General features: G+C 49.3%; 1 pseudogene; it reads right to left on the reverse strand.

The window, feature by feature from the left end:
- Positions 1–2692: 2692 nt before the first annotated feature.
- LOC105869334 (ubiquitin-associated domain-containing protein 1 pseudogene) lies at positions 2693–8591 on the reverse strand (annotated as a pseudogene).
- Positions 8592–8797: the final 206 nt, after the last annotated feature.

The following is an 8797-nucleotide window of genomic DNA, read 5'->3' on the forward strand; positions in this document are numbered from 1 at the left end:
TTATCCTGCGACTGTTTCATGGATGCTGTCGGAAGACATGGGACTCCTGAGGAAGAGACAAAAGGTTTTATCACGCACAGCACAGCAAGTGGGACTTTGCTGGCTCTTGCTTTACAAGTCCCAGCACAGAGAGCCCAAAGGGCTGCTGTGCAAGCAACGGGCTTGTGTCACAGCTGAGGAACACTGAGCTTGGGAACTCCCTTCCTGTATGGCAAGCCTACTCTTTGTCCTGGATGACCCTGCCTTATCCCTCGGGGTTGCTCACTGCAAATACAACCTGAGAAATGAGTAGAGATAGAACTGGGTTGTGTTTTCTTGGCTAAATCAGCAAGGGTGAGCAGGAAGGTGTCAGGTCTATGGTGGATTGCCTTTCTCAGGAGCATTTGCACTCCTTTGCATGTTCAGTTAAAGTGAGTGGAGTGTAGCACATGCCAGGAAATATATATAGAACTAATGATGCAAAGATAAATGAAACATGGTCCTCATCCTCAGGCTACTCACAGGCTGTTAACAACTGTAATTTCTCTAGAAGCACAAAGAGGTGCGTGGTAACCAATAACCTTTTGGGCATCATGGAACACAAAAGAGAGGAAGTGGTTTTTTTTGTTTTTTTAATTATTTTTTTTATTTTGGTATATTATGGGGGTACAGATTTTAAGGTTTCAATAAATGCCCATTTCCCCCCCTCCCCCCAAAAGTCTGAGTCTCCATCATGACCATCCCCCAGATGGTGCACATCTCACTCACTATGTATGTATATACCCGCCCCCCTCCCCCCCCACCTGCCCAATACCCTATTACTGTAGCACCTATGTGTCCACTTAGGTGCTGGTTTTTTAATTAGGCATTCCAGGACGCCCAGCCAAGGCAATGCAGGAGAGAAAGGGATTCCCACATAGAGGCTGCAGCCCGGGTAAAGGCGGTGGGTGTGTTGGAGCACAGCTCGAGATCTAGGTGTGGCTGGAGGGCAGCAGGCATGGGAGAGGCCAAGGGGACCAGGCGAGGGAGGCTTAGAGACACTGACCCATGTAATACTTACATCCTGTCAGGCAAGTTGTTGAGCAAATACTGTGTGTAGAGCTTTTTTAAAAAATTAATTTGGAATTCTTATGTACAGGAGATCTGTGTCATCTATAGGAGAATTATTTATCTTTTTCTTTACTTTTTCAAATTAACAAATAAAAATTATATATTTTGTGGTATACAATATGATGTTTTAATATATATATACATTGTAGAATTGCTAAATCAAGTTAATTAGCATATGAATTACACATGTGCTTACCCCTTTTTAGGGGGTGAGAACAATCAAAATCTACCCTCTTAGTAATTTTTAAGTATACTATGTTATCATTAACTATAGCCATCATGATATATAGTAGAGCTCTTAAACTGTTCTCCTAACTGAAATTTTGTGTCCTTGGTCCAACATCTTCCCAATCACCTCACCCTAGCCCTTCTATGAGTTCAATGTTTTTAGGTTGCACATATTAGTGAGATCATGTGGTATTTGTCTTTCTGCAACTGGTTTATTTCACTTAGCATAATGTCCCCCAGGCTCATACTGTTTCATGTGGCTGTACTCTTTTTGATGATTGCAAGTGTTCGGCACAATGATGGATAAAGATGAAGTGCTAAAACACAGTCCAAACACAAATATTCATCAAAAAAAAAAAAAAAAAACTAATGGTATTTGGTGGTCCAGTGCTGGTATTGTCCACTACAGCTCCATGAGACCTGGTTAATTGATTACAGCCAATGTCTACTACAACCCACTGGCTGAAATGATGAGGATGTTTGCAATTAAGCAGCCGAGATTGGTCAACAGAGACACGCCAATACTCTTTTTTTTTTTTTTTTGTAAAAAGAGATTTTATTTATTAAAGAAAAGTCATCTGTGGATTACTCTAGTTAAATTAGTAAATTGACATGAACACTTTGGATCGAAACATGCCTTCAAGTACAGCAGCATCGCAAGAGCCTGAAGGAACACTCCGGAGAGGCCGTCCTTCAGCTTCAAAGCCACCTTTTGTAGATGCCTGTCAGATGCCCAGAGCGCTGCGTTAGGAATTGCTGCCTTAGGAACTGCCACCCTTAGGAACTGGCGCCGTAGGAGTTTGTAAGCAATAGGGTCAGAGATGCAGTGCGCAGAGCGCTCCTGACACCGGACACCCGGGGCGAGTGCAGAGGGCGGGTTTCTGGGAGTCCCTCCCCGTTTCTGCTGCTCCAGGGGGGTCTGTATGCTGGGGGGGGGCTGCATGCTCCCAGGGAAGCTGCATGCTCCCGAGGGGGGAGGAGGCTGCATGCTTCCAAGGAGGCTGCATGCTCCCGGGGAAGCTGCATGCTCCCGAGAGGGGAGGAGGCTGCATGCTCCCGAGAGGGAAGGAGGCTGCATGCTCCCGAGAGGGGAGGAGGCTGCATGCTCCTGAGGAGGCTGCATGCTCTCGAGAGGGGAGGAGGCTGCATGCTCCTGAGGAGGCTGCATGCTCTCGAGGGGGAAGGAGGCTGCATGCTCCCGAGAGGGGAGGAGGCTGCATGCTCCTGAGGAGGCTGCATGCTCTCGAGGGGGAAGGAGGCTGCATGCTCCCGAGAGGGAAGGAGGCTGCATGCTCCCGAGAGGGGAGGAGGCTGCATGCTCCTGAGGAGGCTGCATGCTCTCGAGAGGGGAGGAGGCTGCATGCTCCTGAGGAGGCTACATGCTCCCGAGGGGGGAGGAGGCTGCATGCTCCCGGGGAAGCTGCATGCTCCCGAGAGGGGAGGAGGCTGCATGCTCCTGAGGAGGCTGCATGCTCTCGAGGGGGAAGGAGGCTGCATGCTCCCGGAGGGGGTGGGGCTGCAGCAGCTGGGCAGCCACGGGGGACTGGAAGATTCTGGAAATCTGCAGCATGATGGGTCCGTCTCCCGGCCGTTCGTCCACTGGGTGCTGTTCAGCGGGTTCTCCAGCATGTCTTCGAAGGCTGGTCAGACCCAGCTGCACTACGGGGCTATCCAGGATGGCCTGAAAGAGAGGGCCGTTGGGGTCGAAGCCCTTGTCCGGCTCCTGGGGGAGGGCTCCCGGCCCGGCAGCCGTGCGCAGGCCGCGTTCTGCCGGCTGGTGTTCGCCCGGAGGACGTCCGGCACCCCCTTTCCGTGGAAGCCCAACTCCATCAGGGAAACCACCGCCCAAGCGTCAGCCCGAAATGCCCGCTTCCTCCGAATCTTCTTGAAGATCTCTGTCAGTTCACCTCGGGCCTCCTCGTCGTCCGTGCTAGTTCCAGCGGCAGCCTCCGGGGTGCCCGCCGTGGCGCACAGCCCCAGTGTGGCGTGGCCTGGGGGCCGCTCCGGCGGCCGGGTCGTCTGTGAGGCCTGCTCGGTGCGCCCCTCCACGGCCTGGGCACCGACGTCGCTGGCCCAGGCCTCGGAGGCCGGGTCTCGGGACGCATCTCCGCGAGCCGCAGAGCAGCGTGGTGCGCACCCGCGCTCGCGCTCGCCCGGCCGGCCGGGCGTCGCCTTCCGACACCGTCCCGCGTCAGCCACCCGCGCTAGCAGCTCCGGTGCCGCCTCGGTGAGAGACACCAGTGTTTTCCGGAGTTCCGTCTGGAAATCTCGCATTTGGTCTGGACCAAGGCCCGGTCCGTGTTGCAGGAGGGCAGGGCGGCGGCGGCTCGGAAGATCGCATCTCGATCTGGGGCGTCTGGCCCTGTTTTTCTTTTCTTCTGCAGAAACCTCAGCCATCCTGGGAAGCGGCGTTGGAGCACGCTTTTTAAAATCAATAATAGGACATCTTTGTCTTGCATGTTCTCTTCTGAGATTGTCTTAGAGTCACTCAGCGCCCTCTCTGAAGCAGCATGTACTAATTTGTGATGGATTACACTTTTGGGGTCTTCTAAGCGCCCATGAGCACAGTGCTTGGGGCAGCGCTCCTTGAGCGCCTCCACCGAGGTGTCCTCAGTCGCCTCCTCCAGCTACTCGGCGCCATCGGCCGCGCAGATGCGGAGTCGCAGCACCTTGCCCTGGAAGATCTCCTCCTGCACCAACACCCTGCCGCAGCCCCAAGGGCCTGCGCCCGCCGGCCCTGCGCCCGCCCGCCCTGCGCCCGCCGGCCCTGCGCCCGCCGGCCCTGCGCCCGCCCGCCCTGCGCCCGCCGGCCCTGCGCCCGCCGGCCCTGCGCCCGCCGGCCCTGCGCCCGCCGGCCCGCCACTGGAGGTCACCGCGCAGGGCCAGGCCGCCTGCCAATCCTCTTGCAAGACAGCGCTTAACCACACATCACACAAACAACGGCTTTGCTGTATTCCTTCTTTTACTTGGCTTTATTTTTCTGTTCATCTTCTAACTTCTTGAAAAAAGACATTTAACTTATTAAAATTGGGGCTTTATTTTCTAGTTTTTCAGGCTGTGAATTGTTTCCTTCATCTGCAACCCACGAGTATTCATTTGTAGTATTTTTTAAACCATTCAGTTCAAAACATCATCTACTTTCTATTGATATTCCTTCTCCACTACTGCTTATAGTAAAGCGTCACTTAATTTCAAAATACATGGGGATGACCCTCTGCTATAACTGCATTGGATCAGAGAACTTGTTCTGAATGATTTCAGCTCTTTGAATTTGGTAATCATGTTTTCCTCTACTTGTTTAGAAATTACACATTCTGTCTCTATTCTTTTAATATTTTCCCAAGACATTTACAATATGTATATTTAGGTTATCAAATGATAAAGTGAATCAGTTCCCTTATCTTCCTCATGGATAATATTAATATAATGATCTCAGGACGTTTTAACTTCACGCCTTTGCTGATTTCTGTTATATTGCTGTCCTGTATTTTACTTCTGTGTTCTCATTTTCAACAGATGTGAACAGATGTGATTGCTGTCATTTCACACAGTCCGTGTGCATTTGTGTGTGCTCACTTGCTGCTCTGTTTGCTGTGCTCCTCTCCCTCCCATCCGGGTGCTCTCCTCTGTCTGAAATTCCTGCTTGAGGCTTGCCTGAGTGACAGTCTGCTGCAGTGACTTTGCTCAGCTTTTTGTTTTCTTAAATTGTACTTATTACTGAAAGGTGTTTTAATTGGAAATATGCTATTCTGGTTCGGTGGTTGTTTTCTTTCAGCATATTGAAGATATAATTCTACTGTTTCTGGCTTCTGTAGTCGCTCTTACCAGCCTAACTCCTTATAAGTAATCATCCCCTCCCCCAACCCCAGCTGCTTTTAGGATAACTCCATCCCTTCTTTGGAGTTTTTCAGTTTCACTGATTTGTCTAGGAGCACATTTCCCTTTTTATTTATTCAGCTTGGCATTTGTTGGGCTTCTTAATTGTATGAATGGGTGTCATTTATCAGTTCTATAAAATTCTCAGCCTTCACTACTTCAAATATTATGTCTTTGCCATCTTATCTCCCTTTTCTTTTGGAACTCCAGTTTAAACTAATGTTATACCTTCTTATTTATCCTTCATATCTCTTAACCTGTCTTACATAATTTCCATCCTTTTACCTCTCTGCTCTATCTTATAAATTTCTTTCAACCTATCCTCATTCACTGAATTTCTCTTTAGCTATGTCTAATTTGCTGTTAAATCTGTTTGTTGAGTTTCTAAGCCCTTTCTTTTGAGACAAAGTCTTGCTCTGTAACCCTGGGTAGAGTGCAGTGGCATCATCATAGCTCAATGCAACCTCAAACTCCTGAGCTCAAGCGATCCTCCTGCTTCAGCCTCCCAAGTAGCTGGGTCTACTGCCTGCACATGCTGCACATGCCATGACTCCTGGCTAATTTTTCTATTTTTAGTAGAGAAGGGGTCTCACTCTTGCTCAGGCTGGCCTTGAACTCCTGAGCTCAAGCGATCCTCCCACCTCGGCCTCCCAGAGTGCTAGGATTACAGGTGTGAGCCACTGCACCAGGCCTTCTAAGCCTTTTATTATAGTCTTAATTTCTAGAAATTAATTTCTAGTTTCTTGTTTCCTATAGATACTTAAGCTTGTATTTTGTTTCTTTAAACATAATAAACATACTTGTTTTAGTTTCAGGCACTTTGCATTTATTATCTCCTTTAATTCTTAGGACCACATGATATTATATGTCTCAAAGAGAAAAGAACACTGAAACACTTGTCTCAGAGTCTGTTAATCTTTTTTTACCATCGACCTTCAGCTAGAAGTGGAAGCTCTGAGAAACTGAGACTTCTGAGCCAGAGAGAAGTTTGGATTTGGTTCCTGCGGAGCTCTGCGGTGAGATCAGCTCTGCCCGGCAGGCTCCCCTGTGACACACGCAGGCGGAAAAGAGGCAGAGTCATTTGATCATGGAACAAGAAGGTTTTGTGGAACTAAGATCTGTGTCTCCATGAGTGCATGGACTATGTCTGATACATCCTGTGACTGTCATGCCTAGGGTAAGACTCAGAAAATATTTGGTGAAAGCATGATTTTGTGTTCTGGATGCATAGACGCAAATATACTTACAGGAATAAATTAATAAATGACTAAAGTGGAAATACAATTAAAACAAACAAATTTGAGAAGTATTTTTCTGTTGAATGTTTATCATTATCTAGCTATGAACACTTAGATCGGGGGTTGGCAGATTTCTCTTGCAGCAGACTTTCTGTCTGTCGGTGGGCATGGCTTTGTGTTTTAAACTAACGACACACTCAGTAGAATGTATATGCCTTTTTCTCCTGTGAAACAAAGGACAAGCAGTGTTTGGGTAAGTGAGTTGCCACGTCTGTGGTGGGCTGGAGCTATTGGCTGCAAGTCTGGGAATGCTGGTGGCTGCTCGAGGGCCCATGACTATGGGTTCTGGGGTCTCAAAGGCATCCATCCACCTGGGGCAGACCCTATGCTTGTGGGGAGCGAAGATGATTCGTAGGTGTTTCTCATGCACATTGTAGCCACCCAGAAGTGACCACAGCTCTATCAACACAGACAGAGGGCTGGCTTCCAGTGTGGGCACGTGGGGCCTGGCGGGACACCAGGGTTAATGTAGAGCTGCATGGCAGGCACTGGACATGAGGCAGAAGGTATAGATTTGGGCTCTGACCACCCTGCCAAGGCACTGAACCTTTCTCTAGCTTCAGTTTGTTAGTTTGAAAATAAAAGAGGACCAGGTGCAGTGGCTCATGCCTATAATCCCACCACTTTGGGAGTCTGAGGCGAGGATGATTTGAGCCTAGGAGTTTGAGACCAACCTGGGTGACAAAGTGAGACCCTGTCTCTACAAAAAATTAAAAGAATTAGCCAGGTATGGTGGTGCATACCTATAGTCCTAGCTACTCAGGAGGTTGAGGCGGGAAGAAGGCCAGGAGTCTGAAGTTACAGTGAGCTGTGATCACGCCACTGCACTCCAGCCTGGGTGACAGAGTGACACCCTGTCTCTAAAATAAAAAAAAAAATGGAAAGAAAAGAAAAGAGACAAGATCCAGTATTTGTTGAGTGACCACTACTTGCTGGGCGCCTTACGCCTGCTATTTCATATGCACAGATGACAGGGTGTTTCCCTCCCTTCCCACAGGCAAGGAATCCAGGGCTCAGGCAAGTCAAGTACTTACTCACAGACACACAGCTGGGTGCTGACTCTTTATGACAAGTCTTTTCATTTTTCTAAGACATAGTGATGCTATTACATCAATATTAGGGGTGATGATAATACCCAGAGCAACTGGGAAGATTGGGTGAACCTTATATTAACCACATGGTGAATGTGCTGGGAACGATATATTATACAAGCCCCCAGGACACAGGTTATGGGTGTGCATGCTGATGCTAATATGTAAATATAAGTAGGGAAAATTCATTTTTTCACTTGTAGTCTCATTTTATCTACATTTCCTCCCTGAGCCATGGCATCAAGATGTGTCATTTTGCCCCAGGTTAAGCCCCAGCTGGGCGGGAGCTGCTAGATCTGAGCTGTGCTGGGGTGAAGGCAGGTGCGGGTGTTGCTGGCACTGTGGAGCACACGCCATTGCAAACCCTTAACTTGGGCTAGGGAGGGGCTGTCCACAGGTGGGACCAGGATGAGAGGTGATATCACTCCCCTAAGTTCAGGGCACCTGCAGTGGAGATGCCAGTTGACCCTGCATCTGTCTGCATGTCCCTAGAGCCAGGCATAGGGGCTAGCAGGGACCAGAGATGCAACACAGGATGGCAAATGGTAAGTTGTGAACTGAAGGAGGAATCCATTATTGAGGATTGCGGCTGGGAGGGCTTCATGAGGTGGCAGCTCTGATTAGGGTGCCGAGTTGATGAGAGAAAGGAAGGCCTGGGTTCTCAGGGGCAATACCTAAGCGCTCTGGTTGGGCAGACCTCAGGGTCCTACGAGAGGAAGGGTCCCAGGACGCATGAGAAGAGAAGGCAGTGGGCGCTGGGTATGAAAAAGGACGATGACAGGCAGATGAGAAGCTGCAGACTAAGCCTGCACCTTCCCTGGCGCCAGGCTGTGAGTGCTGGAAGGGGCCCTGCAGCCCACACACTCTGGTGGGGCTGGAGCTGATAGGACTGACCAGTCATAGTTGTGAACACAGCGTTTGACTGCAGCATGCCAAGGGGGTCAGTTTGATGTGACGGGGGCCTCAGGATGATCCCCACCCTACTCTCAAATGTATGTACTTACCTCATATTCCCGGCTTCTCACCAATGCACACAATTCTCCATCAAAGCACAGGTTTTGTATGTGGCCCACTCAGCTCAGGACCAGCAAAGGAGTGTCAGTGCTTTGTCATCCTTGGAATCCCTGATTTCTGTCCAGCTCATTACCTTTGTTTTTTGCCTTTAAGCATGTGATTATGTTGGGCCGACCCAGGAAATCTAGGGTAATCTCTTTA

Source organism: Microcebus murinus, chromosome 8, assembly GCF_040939455.1.
Source record: "Microcebus murinus isolate Inina chromosome 8, M.murinus_Inina_mat1.0, whole genome shotgun sequence".
Classification (NCBI taxonomy): Eukaryota; Metazoa; Chordata; class Mammalia; order Primates; family Cheirogaleidae; genus Microcebus; species Microcebus murinus.